This window comes from Rattus norvegicus, chromosome 18, assembly GCF_021556685.1.
Source record: "Rattus norvegicus strain SHRSP/BbbUtx chromosome 18, alternate assembly SHRSP_T2T, whole genome shotgun sequence".
Classification (NCBI taxonomy): domain Eukaryota; kingdom Metazoa; phylum Chordata; class Mammalia; order Rodentia; family Muridae; genus Rattus; species Rattus norvegicus.
This window is the reverse complement of record NC_141551.1, coordinates 29,221,357-29,244,133: the sequence shown is the minus strand read 5'-3', so window position 1 is coordinate 29,244,133 and position 22,777 is coordinate 29,221,357. Positions and strand designations below refer to the sequence as shown.

General features: G+C 39.7%; 1 pseudogene; it reads right to left on the bottom strand.

The window, feature by feature from the left end:
- Positions 7,917-9,362, bottom strand: Aldoa-ps4 (aldolase, fructose-bisphosphate A, pseudogene 4; annotated as a pseudogene).

Sequence of the window (22,777 nt, the reverse complement as noted above, 5' to 3'; positions counted from 1 at the left end):
CCAGGTTTAAAAAAACCTCAAGAAATCCTATTTCTAACGGTGCTTTCTCACAGTGCCTAAAGAACAAAGTTACATTCTTAATATCAACAGTTTGTACCATTAGTATAAACTATTACACAAGCATTGCCTTTTGAAATACCCCAATGTATTGATACAGATGCATAGATCAGATTCATCAGCTGACAGCTGAGTGAAATAGCAGCAAACCAAATAGTGCAAACCTAAGTTTAATATTGGCTAACCTCCTAATTCTAAAGCATTTGGAAGTAGTTTGACATTACAAATTTTTGATGCATTGTCAGACAACTAACAACTATTTCCAGCCTGTATTTAAATAGAAAATAGTATCTATGTATTTAATGTATAAAATCACTCAAAGAATTTATTTCCAATTTAGAACATTTCTCTAAATTTAGGAAACATGGTTTTTTAAAATTTGTCATTTTTTCTTTTCTTTCTTTTTTGGCTGTTCAGTGGTACTTGGATTTACAAATGAAAAATTCAGAGATGTTTTGCAACTTCTGGGGAAAAGGCAAACTGGCATTTTGATAACGACTCCATTAAGTTGTAAACTAGTTTGAGGGTAATCTGTAATATCCAGTCTTAGAGTTCACATACATTTCCTCCTTGAATAGGTCTTCTGCAATATCCTCCAGTATTGTCTATTGTTCTGTATAAAATATGTCTACACATTTGTTTGCTTCCTTTCTAAGCATCCAGCTCCTTTTGAATCCAAGGACTGGATTCAAATGCAAACACATAGAGATGGTTATTCTTAGGATAATGATCTTCTATTGTACACACGTGCTGAACTTGTTCACTAATGTTAGAATATTTGGAGATTACATAGAATTTTATACATGCAAGGTCACACCATTTATACATACAGACACTTTGTGTTTTCCTCTTCCAATTATCAGATTTTCTGAAATGCTTTTCTTCATTAATGTAGACAATTGTGATATTTTGTCCATGAGGCATATTTAATTATTGTTGTATGTTGAGCCACTATGTTCTTGGGTAAATCCTTTTCAGCTGTGGAATACAATCTCATGTTTTATTATTTTTTTGCCAGTATTTTATTGAGGTGTTTTAAGTAATTGATGATAAGACAAATGGCTATGTAGTTTTCTCCCATTATTGTATTTGCCTGGTTTTGTCACAGTTTGCTTCCATAGACTGAGTTGTTTAGTAGTTGCTTCTCTGATCTTTGTTGTTAAAGCAGTAATGTTTGGTACATGAATACTGTCTTAGTTAGGGTTCTTTAGGATCACAGAATTTATGGAATGTCTCTCTTTGTTGAAGGAATTTATTGTTATGACTTACAGTCTGTGGTCCAACTACCCCAACAATGGTCAATAATTAGTGAGAAGTCCAAGAATCTAGTAGTTGCTCAATCCCATGAGGCTAGTTGTTTCAGCTGGTCTTCTGTAGAAGGCTGGCAAGTAAATGCAAGCAGGCAAAGAAGAGCAAATCCTCCTTCTTTCTATTTTTATTTAAATTTTATTTTTCTCAGATATTTTCTGTATTTACATTTCAAATATTATCCCTCTTCCCCACTCCCCCTACTTCTATGAGGATGCTTCTACTTGCACTCACCCACTTCAACCTCAATGCTCTGGCATTAGTCTACGTTTGGGAAATGAGCCTTCATAGGACCAAAGGCTTTTCCTCCTATTGATGGTGGACAATGCCAACCACTGCTACATATGTGGCTAGAATCATGAGTCCCTCCATGTGTACTCATTGGTTGGTGGTTTAGTCCCTGGGAGCTCTGGTAGGGTCTTGTTGGTTGATATTGCGTTCTTCCTATGGTGCTGCAAACCCCTTCAGCTCCTTCAGTATTTCCTCTAATTTCTACATTGGGGTCACCTTGTTCAGTCCAATGGATAGCTGCAAGCATCCTTATCTGTATCAGAAGGGCTCCGGCAGAGCCTCAAAGGAGACACCCATATCTAGCTCGTGTCATCACGAGCATTCTTGGCATCAGCTATAGTGACTGGGTTTGGTGGGTGCATGTGGAGAGGGTCCCCAGGTGGGATGACCTTTTCTTCAGTTACTGCTCCACTCTTTGTCCCTGTATTTCTTCTTGTGAGTACTTTGTTCTCCCTTCTAAGAAGGACTGAAGTGTTCACATTGTTGTCTTGCTTCTTCTTGAGCTTCATATGATCTGTGAATTTTTTCTTAGGTATTCCAAGCTTTTGGGCCAATATTCACTTATGATTGAGTGCATACCATGTGTTCTTTTGTGACTAGGCTACATCATTCAGGATATTTTCTAGTCCTAATTCTATGAAGAATTGAGTTGGAATTTTGATGGAGATTGCATTGAATTTGTTGATTGCTTTCGGCATGATGGCCATTTTTACTATATTAATTCGGCCAATCTATGAGCATGGGAGTTCTTTCCATGTTCTGAGGTATTCTTCAATTTCTTTCTTCAGAGATTGATGTTCTTTTTAAAATTTTTATTGGGTATTTTCCTTTACATTTCTTTTCTTAAATTGGATATTTTTTACTTACATTTCAGATGTTATTCCCTTTTCCTGTTTCCCAGACACAAGCACCCTATCCTATTCCCCTCCACTTCTTCTATAAGGGTGTTCCCCTACTCATCCACACCCGCTTCCTGTCCCCTGACATTTCCCAACACTGTGGGGTCCAACTTTGGCAGGACCAAGGGCTTGTCCTTCCATTGGTGCCCAACAAGGCCATCCTTTGCTACATATGCAGCTGGAGTCATGGATCAGTCCATGTATAGATGTTGGGTAGTGGTTTAGTCCCTGGGAACTCTGGTTGGTTGGCATTGTTGTTCTTATGGGGTTGCAAGCCCCTTCAGCTCTTTCAATCCTTTCTCTAACTACTCCAACAGGGGTCCCATTCTCAGTTCAATGGTTTGATACTAGCATTTGCCTCTGTATTTGACATGCTCTGGCTGTGCCTCTCAGGAGACAGCTATATCTGGCTCTCAGCATGCACTTCTTAGCTTCATCAATATTATCTAGTTTTGGTGGCTGTATAAATAAGGGCTACATACACATGTGGGGCAGGCTTTGAATGGCAATTCCTTCAGTCTCTGCTCCAAACATTGCTTCCATATTCCATCCTATGAATATTTTTGTTCCCCCTTTTAAGAAGGACTGAAACATCTGCATATTGGTCGTCCTTCTTCTTGAGTTTCATATGGTCTGTGGATTGTATATTGGGTAATTTGAACTTTTAGGCTAATATCCACTTATCAATGAGTGCATACCATGTGTGTTTTTCTGTGATTGGGTTACCTCACTCAGGACGATATTTTCTAGTTCCACCCATTTGCCTATGAATTTCATGAAGTCATTGTTTTAGTTAGCTGAGAGGTGCTCCATTGTGTAGATGTACCACATTTTCTGTATCCATTCATCTGTTGAAGGGCATCTGGGTTTTTTCCAGCTTCTGGCTGTTATAAATAAGGCTGTTATGAGCATAGTGGAGTATATGTCTTTGTTGCATGTTGCAGCATCTTTTGGGTATATGCCCAGGGGAGGTATAGCTGGGTCCTCAGGTGGTGCAATGTCCAATTTTCTGAGGAACCATGAGGTTGATTTCCAGAGTGATTGTAACAGCTTGCAACCCCATCAACAAAGGAGGAGTGTTTCCTATTTCTCTACATCCTCACCAACATCTGTTGTCACCTGAGTTTTTGATCTTAGCCATTCTGACTGGTGTGAGGTGGAATCTCAGGGTGGCTTTGATTTGCATTTTCCTGATGACTAAGGATGTTGAGCATTTCTTTAGGTACTTCTGTGCCATTCTAAATTCCTCACCTGAGAATTCTTTGTTTAGCTCTGTACCCTATTTTAATAGGGTTATTTGGCTTTCTGGAGTCTAACTTCTTGAGTTCTTTGTATCATCTTCTATCAGATTGTTAAAGATATTTTCCCAATCTGTTGGTTGCCATTTTGTTCTATTGACAGTATCCTTTGCCTTATCAAAGCTTTTCAGTTTTATGAGGTCCCATTTGTCCATTCTTGATCTTAGAGCATAAGCCATTGGTGCTTTGTTCAGGAAAATTTCCCCAGTGCCCATGTGATCGAGACTCTTCCTCACTTTTTCTTCTATTAGTTTGAGAATATCTCGTTTGATGTGGAGGTCCTTGAACCACTTGGACTTGAGCTTTGTATAGGGAGATAAGAATGGTTCAAATTGCATTCTTCTACATGCTGACCTCCAGTTGAACCAGCACATTGGTTGAAAATGCTATCTTTTTTTATTGGATGGTTTTAGCTCCTTTGTCAAAGATAAAAGACCATAGGTGTGTGGGTTTGTTTTGATGTCTTCAATTCTATTACACTGATCTACCTGCCTGTCTCTGTACCAAGACCACACAGTTTTATCACTATTGCTCTGTAATCCTGCTTGAGGTCAGAGATGTTGTTTTATTGTTGAGGATAGTTTTTGCTGTCCTGGGTTTTTTGTTATTCCAAATGAATTTGCAAATTGTCCTTTCTAACTCTATGAAGGATTGAGTTGGAATTTTGATGGGGATTACATTGAATCTTTAGATTTCTTTTGGCCATTTTTACTATATTAATCCTGCCAATCCATGAACATGGAAGGTCTTTCCATCTTCTGAGATCTTCTTCAATGTTTTTCTTCAGATACTTGAAATTTTTGTCATACAGATCTTTCACTTGCTTAGTTAGAATCACACCGAGGTATTTTATGTTATTTGGGACTATTATGAAGGGTGACCTTTCTCTTATTTCTTTCTCAGCCTGTTTATCCTTTGAGAAGAGGAAGACTACTGATTTTTTATACCCAGACACTTTGCTGAAGTTGTTTATCAGGCTTAGTAGTTCTTTGGTAGAACTTTTGGGGTCACTTAGGTATACTATCATATCATCTGAAAGTAGTGATATTTTGACTTGTTCCTTTCCAATTTGCATCCCTTTGACCTTCTTTCATTGTCTGCTCTGGATAGGACTTTGAGTACTGTATTGAATAAGTAGGAAGAGTTGGCAGCCTTGTCTAGTCCCTGATTTTAATGAGATTGCTTCAAGTTTCTCTCCATTTAGTTTAATGTAGGTTACTGGTTTGCTGTATATTGCTTTTACTATGTTTAGGTATGGGCCTTGAATTCCTGATCTTTCCAGGACTTTTATCATGTAGGGGTGTTGAATTTTGTCAAATACTTTCTCAGCGTCTAATGAAATGATCATGTGGTTTTTTTCTTTGATTTTGTTTATATAGTGCATTATGTTGATGGATTTCCATATATTGACACATTTCTGCATCCTTGGGATAAAGCTTACTTGATCATGATGAATGATCATTTTGATGTGTTCTTGGATTCGGTTTGCAAGAATTTTATGGAGTATTTTTGTGTTGATATTCCTAAGGGAAATTGGTCTAAAATTCTCTTTCTCTCTTGAGTTTTTTGTGGTTTATGTATAAGCATAATTGTGGCTTCATAGAAGGAATTGGGTAGTGCTATTTCTATTTTTTTTGGAACAGTTTGGACAGTATTGATATGAGATATTCTATGAAGGTCTGATTGAATTCTTCACTAAACCCATCTGACCCTGGGCTCTTTTCTTGTTGGGAGACTTTTAATAACTGCTTCTATATGTTTAGGAGGTATATGGTTTTTAGATGGTTTTAACTGATTCTAATTTAACTTTGCTACCTTGTATCTGTCTAGAAAATTGCCCATTTCCTCCAAATTTTTCCAGTTTTGTTGAGTGTAGACTTTTATAGTAGGATCTGATGACTTTTTGAATTTCCTCAGATTCTGTTGTGTCTTCCTTTTAATTTCTGATTTTGTTAATTTGGATACTGTCTCTGTGCCTTCTGGTTAGTCTTGCAAAGGTTTTATCTATCTTTTTGACTTTCTCAAAGAACCAGCTACTAGTTTTGTTGATTCTTTGTATAGTCCTTTTTGTTTCTACTTGGTTATTTTCATCCCTGAGTTTGATTATTTCGTGCCTTCTACTCCTCTTGGGTATATGTGCCTCTTTCAGTTCTGGAACTTTTAGGTGTGCTCTCGAGCAGTTAATGTATGCTTTCTCCTGTTCATTTTTAGAGGCACTCAGAGCTATGAGTTTTCCTCTTAGCAACACTTTCATTGTGTCCCATAAGTTTGGGTATGTTGTGCCTTCATTTTCATTATATTCTAAAAAGTCTTTCATTTCTTTCTTTATTTCTTCCTTGACCAAGATACTGTTAAGTAGAGTGTTGTTCAACTTTCATTTACATGTGGGCTTACTGTCATTTTTGTTGTTATTGAAGAGTAGACTTAATCCATTGTGATCTGATTGGGTGCATGGGATTATTTTATTTTATTGATTTGTTGAGGCCTCTTTATATATATGGTCAATTTTGGAGAAGGCAACATGGGGTGCTGAGAAGAAGGTATATTCATTTTTTGTTTTAAGACAAAATGTTCTATAGATAACCTTTAAAACCATTTGGTTCAGAACTTCTGTTAGTTTAACTATATCTCTGTTTAGTTTCTGTTTCCATGATCTGTCCATTGATGAGAGTGGGGTGTTGAAATATCCTACTATTATTGTTTGAGGTGAAATTTGTGCTTTGAGCTTTAGTAAGGTTTCTTTTATGAATGTAGGTGCCCTTGCATTTGGAGCATAGATATTTAGGGTTGAGAGTTTATCTTGGTGGATCTTTCCTTTGAAGGATATGAAATATTCTTCCTTATCTTAACTTTTGGTTGAAAGTTAATTTTATTTGATATTAGAATGGCCATTCCAGCATGTTTTTTGGACCATTTGCTTGTAAAGCTATTTTCCAGCCTTTAACTCTGAGGTAGTGTTTGTCTTTGTCTCCGTATTTCCTGTATGCAGCACAATGCTGGGTCCTCTTTACGTATCCAGTCTGTTAGTCTATGTCTTATTATTGGAGAATTGAGTCCATTGATGTTAAGAGATATTAAGGAATAGTGATTGATGCTTCCTGTTATTTTTGTTGTTAGAGGTGGAATTATATTTGTGTGTCTCTCTTCTTTTGATTTCGTTGCAAGGAGATTACATTCTTCCTTTTTCTAGGGTATAGTTTCTCTTCTTGTGTTGGAGCTTTCTATTTATTATCCTTTGTAGGTCTGGATTTGTGGAAAGATAGTGTGTAAATTTGTTTTTGTCATGTAATATCTTGGTTTTCCATCTATGTTAATTGAGTATTTTGCTGGATACAGTAACTTGGGCTGGCATTTGTGTTCTCTTAGGGTCTGTATGATATCTGCCCAGGATTACCTGGCTTTCATAGTCTCTAGTGAAAAATCTGGTGTGATTGTCTTAGGCCTGCCTCTATATGTTACTTGACATTTTCCCTTACTGCTTTTAATATTCTTTCTTTGTTTTGTGCATTTGGTGTTTTGACTATTATGTGATGGGAGGAACTTTTTTTCTGGTCCAATCTATTTGGAGTTCTGTAGGATTATTGTATGTTTATGTGCATATCTTTCTTTAAGTTAGGTAAGTTTTCTTCTATAATTTTGTTGAAGCTATTTGCTGGCACTTTAAGTTTGGCGTCTTCATTTTCTTCTATACCTATTATCCTTAGGTTTGATTTTATTGTGTCCTGGATTTCCTGGATGTTTTAGCCTAGGAGCTTTTGACATTTTACATTATCTTTGTTGGTCGTGTTGATGTTTTTTATGGTATCTTCTGCCCCTGAGATTCTTGCTTCTATCTCTTGAATTCTGTTGATGATGCTTGCATCTATGACTCCTGACCTCTTTTCAAGGTTTTCTATATCCATGGTTGTCTCCCTTTGTGCCTTTTTTATTGTTTCTATTTCCATTTTCAAATCCTGGATTTTTTTCAATTCCTTCACTTGTTTTTTGTGTTTTCTTGTAATTCTTTAAAAGACTTTTTTTGTTTCCTCTTTAAGGTTCACTTGTTTACTAGTGTTGTCTTGTATTTTTTCCACCTTAAATAGCTGTTTATTGGCAGTGGGCTGGAAGGGATGGCAGATTTAGCATTCACAGACAACACCGCACACACAAGGGCAACAAGAGTAATGGGGAAGAGCCTGAAGGCCCCTCTTCAATAGCAAGTGGGTAGGCAGGGTCCTGGAGTGTTGATGGAGCAGCCTTAGATCAGCTCTGGTTAGTAGACATGGTTAGAGATGAAGAGAGATTCACTGGCTGCGGCTCCAGAATGGCCACTTGGAGTGTACTTTCCTTGACAAGCGAGGCTGTTGGCCAGGGCTCGCTTGATGTACTACTCCTGGGCTGCCTTCAGGTTCTCCTTCTTCCCACCCCAAGCCTTTAGAGCACAGGCCTGCAGGGCTCGGCCATAGGAGAAAGTCAAGGCCCATGGCTTCAGCAGGGGACACTTGTTGATAGCGTTGAGGTTGATGGATGCCTCTTCCTCACTCTGCCCTCCAGACAGGAAAGTGACCCCAGGGACAGCAAGGGGCACTGTGCGACGAAGTGCTGTGACGGACGGTTGCCATGGCAATCTCCTCATTGGAAAATTTCTGGGTGCAAGCATGGCCAGGGGTGACCATGTTGGGCTTCAGCAGTGTGCCTTCCAGATAGACATGGTCACTCAGAGCCTTGTAGACAGCTGCCAGTACCTTCTCAGTTACATACTGGCAGCGCTTCAAGTCATGGTCCCCATCAGGGAGAATTTCAGGCTCCACAATGGGTACAATGCCATTCTGCTGGCAGATGCTGGCGTAACGGGCCAGAACATTGGTATTTTCCATGATGGCGAGGGACGAGGGAGTATGTTCCCCAATCTTTAGTACACAGCGCTACTTGGCAAAGTCGGCTCCATCCTTCTTATACTGGGCACAGCGCTCAGACAACCCGTCCAGCCCTTGGGTAGTGGTCTCGCCATTGGTTCCAGCCAGGAGCACTACACCCTTACCTACCTTAATGCCCACAACACCACCCTTGGACTTGATAACTTGGGGGAAGGGACGGCCATCATCTGCCTTCTGGTACAGTGTCTCGTGGAAAAGGATCACCCCTCCAATGCAGGGATTCACATGGTCATCGGCAGTCAGCTGCAGTTGGCGGTAGAAGCGCCTGTTCTCCTCGGTGTTCTCGGTGCCAATGGAATGCAGGCGCTTGGTAATGCTTCCAGTGGACTCGTCTGCAGCCAGGATGCCCTTTCCCGGAGCTACAATTCGGTGAGCGATGTCAGCCAGCTCCTTCTTCTGCTCCCGGGTCAGTGCTGGGTATGGTGGGGCATGGTGCCGGTGGCAGCGCTTTCCTGGCACAGGACGGGGTGGGTCTGTCGGGTACGCCGGTGGGTAGGCAAAAGGACTAAAGAGGGAACGCGGCTAGGGTCACCAGAACCTCGTTCTGCGGCGCGTTCCAAGAGAACGCAGCCTATTCAGCTGGGGTCGGGAGGGTCTTGTATTTTTTTAAGGGAGTTATTTATATCCTTCTTAAAGTCCTCCATCATCATCATAAAATGTGATTGTAAATCCAAATCTTGCTTTTCCAGTGTTTTGGGATATTTAGTATTTGTTTTGGTGGGAGAACTGGGCTCTGATAATTCTAAGTAGTCTTGGTTTCTGTTGCTTAGGTTCCTGCACTTGACTCTTCTCATTAGGTTGTCTCTGGTTTTAGCTTGTCTGGCTGTCTCTGTCAGTGCCTTGACCCTCCTTTAGGCCTGTTTTTTAGCAGTTCAGTAGACAGGCTTTCTTTCATCCGGATCTGGGAACAGAAAGCTGTTCTTAGGTTTGTGTGACCTGAAGCCTCCAGGCGGGTTCCTTGGTACAGAAGAGTTGGTCTTACCTCTGCTCTCAGGTGTGTAGGTTCTCTTGGTGTCTAGCTTTCAGCTCTCAGCGAAGGCAGAAACCCAAAAGTTCCTGCTCCTAGATCCCTATGCCCAGAGGGCACAGATGGCAACTAGGCAATTTTCTCTTGGTCACAAATGTGGGCAGAAATTTGTTGTCTCCTCTGAGTTCTCAGGATTTTCTGCACTTCTGATGGTCCAGCTCTCTCCTCCATGGGATTTGAGTGCAGTGAGCTGTGGGATCTGTTCAGTTCAGTTCCGGGTGCAGCCAGAAATCAGACAGTTCCTGCAGCTGACTGCTACTATATTCCTCTATCCAGAGCCACTATGCAGTTTCTTCTTGGGCCAGGAATATGAGGAGATGTGGGCAGAAGTGGCTGTCTTCCCTGAGGTTTTAGGATTATCTGAACTTCTGGGAGTTCAGCTCTCTCCACCACAGGGTTTGGGTGCAGGGAGCTGTGGGATTATTTCAGTTCAGTTCCGGGCACAGCCAGAAACTGGAAGGGTCCTGTTCCAGAGGACTTCTGCCTTTGTGTGTCCTGAAGCCACTGGGCAGGTCACTTGGAGCAGAAAAGTTGGTCTTACCTCTGTTTTCAGGAGTGTAGGCACTCCTGGCAACCAGCTTTCAGCTTTCAGCATAGGCGGAAACTCAAAAGGTCCTGCCCCCGATTGCTCTAGTCCCTGTGCCCAGAGGTCACAGATGGCACTAAGCTATTTCTTCTTGGGTTAGGAATGTGGGCAGAAAGTAATTGTCTCCTCTGTGTTCTCAGGATTGTACTTCTGAGGTTTTTTAAAAACATTTTTAATTGGATAATTTTTTTACATTTCAAATGTTATCCCCTTTTCCTGTTTCCTGTCCATAAACCCTTAACCTATACCCCTCCCCTTTCTTCTATGAGGGTGTTCCTCCATTCATCCAACCACCCCTTCCTGCCTCCCTGCCCTGACATTCCCTTATACTGGGCCCCGGCCGTGGCAGGACCAAGGGCTTCTCCTCTCATTGGGGCCCATCAAGACCATTCTCTGCTACGTATGCAGCTGGAGCCATTGGTCTGTCCATGTGTACTCTTTGCATGGTGGTACAGTCACTGGGAGCTCTGGTTGGAACTGTCTCTAACTTCCTCACTGGGGAACACCTCTTCACTTCAATGGTTGGCTATGAGACTACACCTCTGTATTTGTCATGCTGTGGCAGAGCCTATCAAGAGACAGATATATCAGGCTTTTGTCAGCATGCACCTCTTGGCATCCATAATAGTAACTGGGTTTGCTGGCTGTATCTGGGTTGGATCCCCAGGTGGTGCAGTCTCTGAAAGGCCATTCCTTCAGTCGCCACTCCAAACTTTGTCTTCATTTCTGCACTGGAAAATTTTTGTTCCTCCTTCTAAGAAGGACTGAAATATCTGCACTATGGTCTTCCTTATCTTGAGCTTCAAGTGGTCTGTCAATTGTATCTTGGGTATTTAGAGCTTTTGGGATAATATCCACTTATAAGTAAGTACATACCATGTGTGTTCTTTTGTAACTGGGTTACCACACTCAGGATGATATTTTCTTTCTTTTTTTCCTCCATCTTTATTAAATTGGGTATTTCTTATTTACATTTCAATTGTTATTCCCTTTCCTGGTTTCCAGGCAAACTTCCCCTTAGCCCCTCCCCCTCTCCTTCTATATGGGTGTTCCCCTCCCCATCTGTCCCCCATTACTGCCCTCCCCCCAACAATCCCGTTCACTGGGGGTTTATTCTTGGCAGGACCAAGGGCTTCCCCTTCCACTGTTTCCATTACAAGGCTATTCATTGCTACCTATGCAGTTGGAGCCCATGTATAGACTTTGGGTAGTGGTTTAGTCCCTGGAAGCTCTGGTTGGTTGGCATTGTTGTTCATATGGGGACTCAAGCCCCTTCAAGCTCTTTCAGTCTTTTCTCTGATTGCTTCAACGGGGGTCCCACTTTCAGTTCAGTAGTTTGCTACTGGTATTCGACTATGTATTTGCCATATTCTGGCTGTGTCTCTCAGGAGAGATCTACATCTGGTTCCTGTCAGCCTGCACTTCTTTGCTTCATCCATCTTATCTAGTTTGGTGGCTCTATATGTATGGGCCACATGTGGGGCAGGCTCTGAATGGGCGTTTCTTCAGCTTCTGTTCTAAACTTTGCCTCCCTATTCCCTCCCAATGGTATTCTTGTTCCCCTTTTAAAGAAGGAGTGAAACAGTCACATTTTGGTCATCCTTCTTGAGTTTTATATGTTCTGTGCATCTAGGGTAATTCGAGCATTTGGGCTAATATCCACTTATCAATGAGTGCATACCATGTGTGTTTTCCTGTGATTGGGTTAGCTCACTCAGGATGATATTTTCCAGTTCCATCCATTTGCCTATGAATTTCATAAAGTCATTTATTTTTGATAGCTGGGTAATGTTCCATTGTGTAGATGTACCACACTTTCTGTATCCATTCTTCTGGTGAAGGGCATCTGAGTTCTTTCTAACTTCTGGCTATTATAAATAAGGCTGCAATGAACATAGTGGAGCATGTGTTTTTGTTATATGTTGGAGCATCTTTTGGGTATATGCCCAAGAGAGGTATAGCTGGGTCCTCAGGTGGTGCAATGTCCAATTTTCTGAGGAACCACGAGGTTGATTTCCAGAGTGATTGAAACAGCTTGCAATCCCACCAACAAAGGAGGAGTGTTTCCTATTTCTCTACATCCTCACCAACATCTGTTGTCACCTGAGTTTTTGATCTTAGTCATTCTGACTGGTGTGAGGTAAAATTTCAGGGTTGTTTTGATTTTCATATCCCTTATGACTAAAGATGTTGAACATTTCTTTAGGTGCTTCTCAGCCATTTGACATTCCTCAGCTGTGAATACTTTGTTTAGCTCTGAACCCCATTTTTTTAAAAAGGGTTATTTGTCTCCCTGCGGTCTAATTTCTTGAGTTCTTTGTATATTTTGGATATAAGCCCTCTATCAGTTGTAGGATTGGTAAAGATCTTTTCTCAATCTGTTGGTTGCCGTTTTGTCCTAACAACGGTGTCCTTTGCCTTACAGAAGCTTTGTAGTTTTATGAGATCCAACTTGTCGATTCTGATCTTAGAGCATAAGCCATTGGTGTTTTGTTCAGGAAATTTTCTCCAGTGCCCATGTGTTCAAGATGCTTCCCCACTTTTTCTTCTATTAGTTTGAGTGTATCTGCTTTGATGAAGACGTCCTTGATGCACTTGGACTTAAGCTTTGTACAGAGTGATAAGAATGGATCAATCTGCATTCTTCTACCTGCTGACCTCCAGTTGAACCAGCACCATTTGCTGAAAAGGCTATCCTTTTTCCACTGGATGGTTTTGGCCCCTTTGTCAAAAATCAAGTGACCATAGGTGTGTGGGTTCATTTCTGGATCTTCAATTCTATTCAACTGGTCTATGTGCCTGTCTTTGTACCAATACCATACAGTTTTTTTCACTATTGCTTTGTAATCCTGCTTGAGTTCAGGGATAGTGATTCCCCCCGGAAGTCATTTTATTGTTGAGGATAGTTTTTTGTTATTCCAGATGAATTTGCAAATTGTTCTGTCTAACTCTCTGAAGAATTGGATTGGAATTTTGATGGGGATTGCATTGAATCTGTAGATAACTTTTGGTAAAATCGCCATTTTTACTATATTGACCCTGCCAATCCATAAGCATGGGAGATCTTCCCATCTTCTGAGGTCTTCTTCAACTTCTTTCTTCAGAGGCATGAAGTTCTTATCAAACAGATCGTTCACTTACTTAGTTCAAGTCACACCGAGGTATTTTATATTATTTGGGACTATTATGAAGGGTGTTGTTTCCCTAATTTCTTTCTCAGCTTGTTTCTCTTTGGTGTAGAGGAAGGCTACAGATTTATTTGAGTTAATTTTATACCCAGCCACTTTGTTGATGGTGTTAATCAGGTTTAGTAGTTCTCTGGTGGAATTTTTGGGATCACTTAAATATACTATCATATCATCTGCAAATAGTGATATTTTGACCTCTTCCTTTCCAATCTGTATCCCTTTGATCTTTTGTTGTCTGATTGCTCTGGCTAGGTGTTTGAGAACTATATTGAATAAGTAGGGAGAGAGTGGGCAGCCTTGTCTAGTTCCTGATTATAGTGGGATTGCTTCAAGTTTCTCTGCATTTAGTTTAATATTAGCTACTGGTTTGCTGTACATAGCTTTTACTATGTTTAGGTATGGGCCTTGAATTCCTGTTCTTTCCAGGACTTTTATCATGAAAGGCAGTTGAATTTTGTCAAATGCTTTCTAAGCATCTAATGAAATGATCATATGGTTTTTATCTTTCAGTTTGTTTACATAGTGGATTACGTTGATGGTTTTCCATATATTAAACCATCTCTGTATACCTGGGATGAAGCCTACTTGGTCATGATGGAAAATTGTTTTGATGTGGTCTTGGATTTGGTTTGGAAGTCTTTTATTGAGTATTTTTGGGTTGATATTCATAAGGGAAATTGGACTGAAGTTCTCTTTCTTTGTTGGGTCTTTGTGTGGTTTAGGCATAAGAGTAATTGTCGTTTCATAGAAGGAATTCCGTAGCAATCCATCTGTTTCAATTTCATGAAATAGTTTGGATAGTATTGGTATGAGGTCTTCTTTGAAGGTCTGATAGAATTCTGCACTGAACCCATCTGGACCTGGGCTCGTTTTGGTTCAGAGACCTTTAATGACTGCTTCCATTTCTTTAGGAGTTATGGAGTTGTTTAAATGGTTTATCTGTTCCTGATTTAACTTTGGTACCTGGTATCTGTCTAGGAAATTGTCCATTTCCTGCAGATTTTCAAGTTTTGTTGAATATAGGCTTTTGTAGTAGGATCTGAAGATATTTGAATTTCCTCTGATTCTGTTGTTATGTCTCCATTTTCATTTCTGATTTTGTCAATTTGGACACACTCTCTGTGTCCTCTGGCTAATTTGGCTAAGGGTTTTTCTATATTGTTGATTTTCTCAGGGAACCAGCCTTTGGTTCTGTTGATTCTTTGTATAGTCCTTTTTGTTTCTGCTTGGTTGATTTCAGCTCTGAGTTTGATTATTTCCTGCCAAATACTCCTCCTGGGTATAGTTGCTTCTTTTTGTTCTAGAGCTGTTATGTGTGCTGTCAACCTGGTGGTATATGCTCTCTCCTGTTTGTTTCTGCAGGCACTCAGAGCTATGAGTTTTCCTCTTAGCACAGCGTTCATTTTTCATTGTGTCCCATAAGTTTGGATATGTTGTACCTTCATTTCTGTTAAATTCTAAGAAGTCCTTAATTTCTTTCTTTATTTCTTCCTTGACCAGGTTATCATTGAGTAGAGCATTGTTCAACTTCCATGTATATGTGAGCATTCTTCCCTTATTGTTATTGAAGACCAGCTTTAGTGAGGTGCAATGTGTGCTTTGATCATTAGTAAGGTTTCTTTTATGTATGTAAGTGCCCTTGTATTTGGAGCATAGATATTTAGGATTGAGAGTTCATCTTGGTGGATTTTTCCTTTGATGAATATGAACTGTCCTTCCTCATCTTTTTTGATGACTTTTGTTTGAAAATCGATTTTATTCGATATTAGAATGATTACTCCAGCTTGCTTCTTCAGACCATTTGCTTGGAAAGTTGTTTTCCAGCCTTTCACTCTGAGGTAGTGTCTGTCTTTGTATCTGAGGTGTGTTTCCTGTAGGCAGCAAAATGCTGGGTCCTCATTACATATCCAGTTTGTTAATCTGTGTCTTTTTATTGGGGAATTGAGTCCATTGATGTTGAGAGATATTAAAGAATAATGATTGCTGCTTCTTGTTATATTCATATTTGGATGTGAGATTATGTTTGTATGCCTGTCTTCTCTTTGTTTTGTTGCAAAACGATTAGTTTCTTGCTTTTTCTAGGGTGTAGCTTGCCTCCTTGTGTTGGCCTTTACCATTTATTTTCCTTTGTAGGGCTGCATTTGTAGAAAGATATTGTGTAAATTTGGTTTTGTCATGGAATATCTTGGTTTCTCCATCTATGTTAATTGAGAATTTTGCTGGATACAGTAACCTGGGCTGGCATTTGTGTTCTCTTAGGGTCTGTATGACTTCTGACCAAGATATTCTGGCTTTCATAGTCTCTAGTGAGAAGTCTGGTGTGATTTTAATAGATCTGCCTTTATATGTTACTTGACCTATTTCCGTTACTGTTTTTAATATTTTTTTCTTTGTTTTGTACATTTGGTGTTTTGACTATTATGTGACAGGAGGAGTTTCTTTTCTGGTCCAATCTATTTGGAGTTCTGTACGCTTCTTGTATGTTTATGGTCATCTCTTTCTTTATGTTAGGGAAGTTTTCTTCTATGATTTTGTTGAAGATATTTACTGGTCCTTTGAGCTGGGAGTCTTCACTCTCTTCTATACCTATTAGCCTTAGGTTTGATCTTCTGATTGAGTCCTCGATTTCCTGTATGTTTTGGACCAGTAGCTTTTTCCGTTTTACATTATCTTTGACCGTTGTGTCGATGATTTCTATGGAATCTTCTGCTCCTGAGATTCTCTCTTCTATCTCTTGTATTCTGTTGTTCATGCTTGTATTTACAGCTCCTTGTCTCTTCTTTTGGTTTTCCGTGTCCAGGGTTGTTTCCCTTTATGCTTTCTTTATTGCTTCTATTTCCATTTTTAATTCCTTCACCTGTTTGGTTGTGTTTTCCTGGAATTCTTTCAGGGATTTTTGTGATTCCTCTCTATAGGTTTCTACTTGTTTATTCATGTTTTCCTGCGTTTCTCTAAGGAAGTTCTTCATGTCTTTCTTGAAGTCATCCAGCATCATGATCATATGTGATTTTAAATCTAGATCTTGCTTTTCTGGTGTGTTTGGATACTCAGTGTTTGCTTTGGTGGGAGAATTGGGCTCCGATGATGCCATGTTGTCTTGGTTTCTGTTGCTTGGGTTCCTGCACTTGCCTCTCGCCATCAGGTTGTCTCTGATGTTTCCTTGTTCTGCTATTTCTGACAGTGGCTAGACCGTGCTATAGGCCTGTGTGTCAGGAGTGCTCTAGACCTGTTTTCCTGTTTTCTTTCAGCCAGTTATGGGAACAGAGTGTTCTGCTTTCAGGTGTGTAGTCGGTCCTGTCTACTGGTCGTCAGCTGTTCCTGTGGGCATGTGTCCTGTGTGCACCAGGCAGGTCATCTTGGAGAATAAAAGTTGGTCTTACCTCTGGTCTTGGGCCTGAAGTCACTCTTCGGGGCTGGGTTTCAGCTCTTTGTGAGGGCAGCAACAAGAAGGGCCTGTCCTGCCTTATCTCAGGTCCCTGCGCCCAGAGGGCCCAGATGGTGCTATGCATTTTCCTCTAGAGTCAGAAATGTGGGCAGTGAGTAGTCTCTTCTGGCTTCCCAGTCGTGTTTGCCCCTCTGAAGGTCTAGCTCTCTCTCCCACGGGATTTGGGTGCAGGGGCTGTTTGACCAGGTACCCTCAGATCTGGATGCAGTCTGAACCACAGGGCTCCTGCAGCTTTAGTGCCACTATCTTCCTGCTCCCAGAGGCCCTATACAGTTTCCTCTTAGGCCAGGGATGTGGGCAAGGTTGGGCAGTACTGGTGGTCTCTCCTGCCCTGCAGTCTCAGGAGTGCCCAAATTTCTGGCGATGAGCTCTCTCTCCCTCAGGTTTGGGAGCAGGGAGCTGTGGGCTGGGATCAGTGAGGTTCAGGCTCCAGCTAGAAACCAAGGATGATATTTTCTATTTCTATCCATTTGCCTGTGAATTTCATGAAGTCATTGTTTTTAATAGCTGTATAGTATTCCATTGTGTAAATGTACCATATTTTCTGTATCCATTCCTCTGGGACATCAGGGTTATTTCGAGCTTCTGGCTATTATATATAAGGCTGCTATAAACATAGGGGATCATGTGTCCTTGTTGTATGTTGGAACATCTTTTGGGTATATGCCCAATAGTGGTATAGCTGGGTCCTCAAGTAGTACTATGTGCAATTTTCTGAGGAACCTCCAGACTGATTTCCAGAATTGTTGAACCAGCTTGCAATCCACAAACAATGGAGTATTATTCTTTCTCCGCATCCTTGCCAGCATCTGCTGTCACCTGAGTTTTTGATCTTACCCATTTTAACTGGTATGAGGTTTGATCACAGTGTGTTTTTGATTTGGATTTCCTTGATGACTAAGTGTGTTGAACATTTCTTTACATGCTCCACAGGCATTCAATACTCCTCACTTGAGAATTCTTTGTTTAGTTCTGTACCCCATTTTTAATAGAGTTATTTGGCTTGCTGTAGTCTAACTTCTTGAGATCCTTGAATATATTGGATATTAGCCCTCTGTTGGATAGAGGGTTGGTAAAGATCTTTCCCCAATCTCTTAGTTGCTGTTTTGAACTAATGACAGTGGCCTTTGCCTTACAGAAACTGCAATTTTATGAAGTCCCATTTGTCAATTCTTGATCTTAGAACATAAGCCATTGGTGTTCTATTCAGGAAAAATTTCCCCAGTGCCCATATATTCAAGGCTCTTCCCCACTTTTCTTCTATTAGTTTGAGTGTATCGGATTTGATGTGGAGGTCTTTGATCCACTAGGACTTAAGCTTCATACAGAGAGATAAGAATGAATTGCTTTGCACTCTTCTACATCCTGACCTCCAGTTGAACCACCACCATTAGCTAAAATGCTATTTTTTTCCCATTAGATGGTTTTAGCTCCTTTGTCAAAGATCAAGTGATCATAGGTGTGTGGGTTCATTTCTGGGTCTTCATTCTATTACACTAATCTACCTGTCTGTCTCTGTACCAAGACCATACAGTTTTTTTTAATCACTATTGCTTTGTAATACTGCTTGAGTTCAGTGACAGTGATTCCCCTGGAAGTCATTTTATTGTTGAGGATAGTTTTAACTATCCTGGTTTTTTTGTTATTCCAGATGAATTTGCAAATTGTTCTGTCTAGGTCTATGAAGAATTGGATTGGAATTTTGATGGGGATTGCATTGAATCTGTAGATTGCTTTTGGCATGATGGTCATTTTTACACCATTAATCCTGACAATCTATGAGCATGGGGTATCTTTCCATCTTCTGATATTTTCCTCAATTTATTTCTTCAGATACTTCAATTCTTGTGATACACATCTTTCACTTGCTTCGTTAAAGTCACACTGAGGTATTTTATGTTATTTGTGAATATTGTGAAAGGTTTCATTTCCTCTAATTTCTTTCCTACCCTGTTTATCCTTTGAATAGAAGAGGACTATTGATTTTTTTAGTTAATTTTATACCCAGCCACTTTGCTGACATTGTTTACCATAGGTGAACATGCTCGTAGATTGTAGGAATACTCTGGTGGAATTTTTGGGATCACTTAAATATACTATTGTATCATCTGTAAATAATAATGTTTTCTTCCTTTCCAATTCTTATTCCTTTGACCTTCTTTTGTTGTCCAATTGCTTTGGCTAGAACTTGAAGTACTATATTGAATAGGTAGGAAGAGAATGGGCAGCATGTCTATTTCTTGATTTAGTGGGATTTCTTCTAGTTTCTCTCTATTTAGTATGATGTTGGCTATTGGTTTCCTGTATGTTGCTTTTTACTATGTTTAGGTATGGGCCTTGAACTCCTGATCTTCTCAAGACTTTTATCATGAAGGGGTATTAAATTTTCTCAAATGCTTTCTCAGTATCTAATGAATTGATCATGTGGTTTTTTTTCTTGACTTTTTTTATATAGTGGATTACATTGATGGATTTCCATATATTGAACCATCCTTGCATCACTGAATGAAACCTATTTGATCATGGTGAATGATCATTTTGATGTGTTCTTGGATTCTTTTTGCAAAACTTTTATTGAGTATTTTTTCATCGATATTCATGAGGCAAATTGGTCTGAAGTTCTCTTTCTTTATATGGTCTTTGTGTGGTTTAAGTATAAGCATAATTGTGGCTTCAAAGAACAAATTGGGCAGTGATTTTTCTGTTTTGTTTTGTAGAATAGTTTGAAGAGTATTGGTGTTAGGTCTTCATTGAAGGTCTGATCTTATTCTGCACCAAACCTATCTGGTCCTGAGCTTCTTTTAGTTGGGAGACGTTTAATGACTGCTTCTATTTTGGGAGGGTTATGGCGCTGTTTATATGATTTATTTGATCATGATTTAACTTTGGTACCTGGTATCTATCTAGAAAATTGCCCATTTCATTCATATTTCCAGTTGTGTTGAGCATAGGCTTCTGGATTAGGAGCTGATAATTTTTTCAATTTTCTCAGTTTCCGTTGTTAGGTCTCCATTTTCATTTCTGATTTTGTTAATTTGGATACTATCTCTCTGCCCTCTGGTTAGTGTGGCTAAGGTTTTATCTATCTTGTTGATTTTCTCAAAGAACCAGCTCCTGGTTGTGTTGATTCTTTGTATAGTTCTTTCTGTTTCTACTTGGTTGATTTCAGCCCTGAGTTTGATCATTTCCTGCCATCTACTCCTCTTTGGTGTATTTGATTATTTTTGTTCTGGAGTTTTCAAGTGTGTTCTCAAGGTGCTATTTTCTGCTCTCTACTCTTTCTTTTTGGAGGCACTCAGAGCTTTGAGTTCTCCTCTTAGCACCACTTTCATTGTATCCCAAAACTTTGGGTATGTTGTGCCTTCATTTTCATTAAGTTCTAAAACGTCTTTATTTTCTTGCTTTCTATATTCCTTGACCAAGTTGTCATTGATTAGAGTGTTGTTCAGCTTCTATGTGTATGTGGGATTTTTGTTGTCTTTGTTGTTATTGAAGATCAACCTTAGTCCATAGTGATCCGAAGGATACAAGGGATTATTTCAATCTTCTTGTATCTGTTAAGGTCTGTTTCATGACCTATTCTATGGTCAATCATTGTGAAGGTACCATGAGGTTCTGAGAAGAAGGTATATTCTTTTGTTTTAGGATGAAATGTTCTGTAGATGTCTGTTAAGTTCATTTGGTTCATAACTTCTAACAGAAGTTTCATTGTGTCTCTGTTTAGTCTCCCATTGATGGGAGTGTTGTGTTGAATTCTCTTACTATTATTGTGTGTGGTGCAATGTTTGCTTTCAGGTTCAGTAAGGTTTCTTTTATGAATGGAGGTGCCCTTGCATTTAGAATTAAATATTCAGAATTGAGAATTCATCTTGGTGGATTTTTCTTTTGAGTATATCATGTCCTTCCTTATCTTTTCTGATAACTTTTGGTTGAAAGTGGATGTTATTCAATATTAGAATGGATACTCCAGCTTGGTTCTTGGCACCATTTGCTTGGAAAATTGTTTTCCAGTCTTTTACTCTGAGGTAGTGTCTGTATTTGTTAGTGAGGTGTGTTTCATATGTTCAGGAAAATGCTGGGTCCTATTTATGTATCCAGTCTGTTAATCTAGGTCTTTTTATTGGGGAATTGAATCCATTGATGTTAAGAGACATTAAGGAATAGTGACTGTTGCTTCCTGTTATTTTGTTGTTAGAGTTTGAACTATACTTGTGTGGCTATATTTTTTGGGTTTATTGCAAGAAGATTACTTTCTTGCTTTTCTTGGGTGTAGTTTCCGTTCTTGTGTTGGTGTTTTCCATCTACTATCTTTGTAGGCCTGGACTTGTGGAAAGATATTGTGTAAATTTGTTTTTGTCATGGAATATCTTGGTTTCTCCATTTATGTTAATTGATAGTTTTGCTGGATACAGTAGCCTGGGCTGAAATATGTATTCTTTTATGGTCTGTATGACATCTGTTCAGGATCTTCTAGCTTTCATAGTCTGTGCTTAGAAGTCTGGTGTGATTCTGAGAGGTCTATCTTCATGTGTTACTTGATCTTTTTTTCTTACTGCTTTTAATTTTCTTTCTTTGGTATATATAGGTTTTGACAATTGTGTGATGGGGGTATATCTTTTCTGGTCCAATCTATTTGGAGTTCTGTAGGCTTCTTGTATGTTCATGGGCATTACTGTCTTCAGGTTAGGGAAGTTTTCTTCTATAATTTTGTTAAAGATATTTTCTGGTTCTTTAAGTTGGGAATATTGTTCTCTTCAATACCAATTATTTTTAGGTTTGGTCTTCCCATTGTGTCTTGGATTTCCTGAATCTTTTGGGTTAGGAGATTTTTGCATTTTGCATTTTCTTTGACTACTGTGTCAATATTTTCTATGGTATCTTCTTCCCCCGAAATTCTCTCTTCTATCTCTTGTATTCTTTTTGTAATGCTTGGTTCTATGACTTCTGACCTAGCTTTTCTATATCCAGGGTTGTCTCCCTTTGTGATTTCTTTATTGTTTCTATTTTCATTTTTAGATCCTGCATGCTTTTGTTCAATTCCTTCACCTGTTTTTTGTTTTTTTGTTTTTTTGTTTTTTTTTTTTTGTATTTCCTGTGATTTTTGTGTTTCCTCTTTATGGGCTTCATTTTTACTTATGTTCTCCCATATTTCTTTAAGGAAGTTATTAATGTCTTTCTTAACGTCCTCTATCATCATCATGAGATGTGCTTCTAAATCCAAATTTTGATTTTTCCATGTGTTGGGATATCCAGTATTTGCTATGGTGGGAAAACCGGGTTCTGATGATGCAAAGTAGTCTTGGTTTCTGCTTCTTAGGTTCTTGCACTTGCCTCTTGACATTTGGTTATCTCTGATGTTAGTTGGTCTTGCTGTCTCTGACTGAAGCTTGTCCTCCTATGGGCCTGTGAGCCTGTGAACCTTTAAGCCTGTAAGTCTGTGTTCTTGGGAGTGAGAGTGCTCCTTGGAGACCAGCTTTCTCAAGGCAAGTTTTGGTTGTGATAGCCATAGGACAGTCCCAGCTCTGGGCTCAGATGCAGACTGGAAGTGTCCTTTCCTAGGCTACCATGTGGTTCCCTCGCCCTTGTGCTCTCAGTGGGCCTCTCCTTGGACAATCAATGGAGAGAAAGTGTGGTCCCACTTGTGGACTGTGGGCTTAGGAGGGAGACCTCCTGGCAGGCTAGCTCTCTGCAGGCAGGTTTTGTCTCATCCTCTTTCAATATCCTTATGTAGGTCTCCAGCAGACGGAATGGCCCAGATTAAA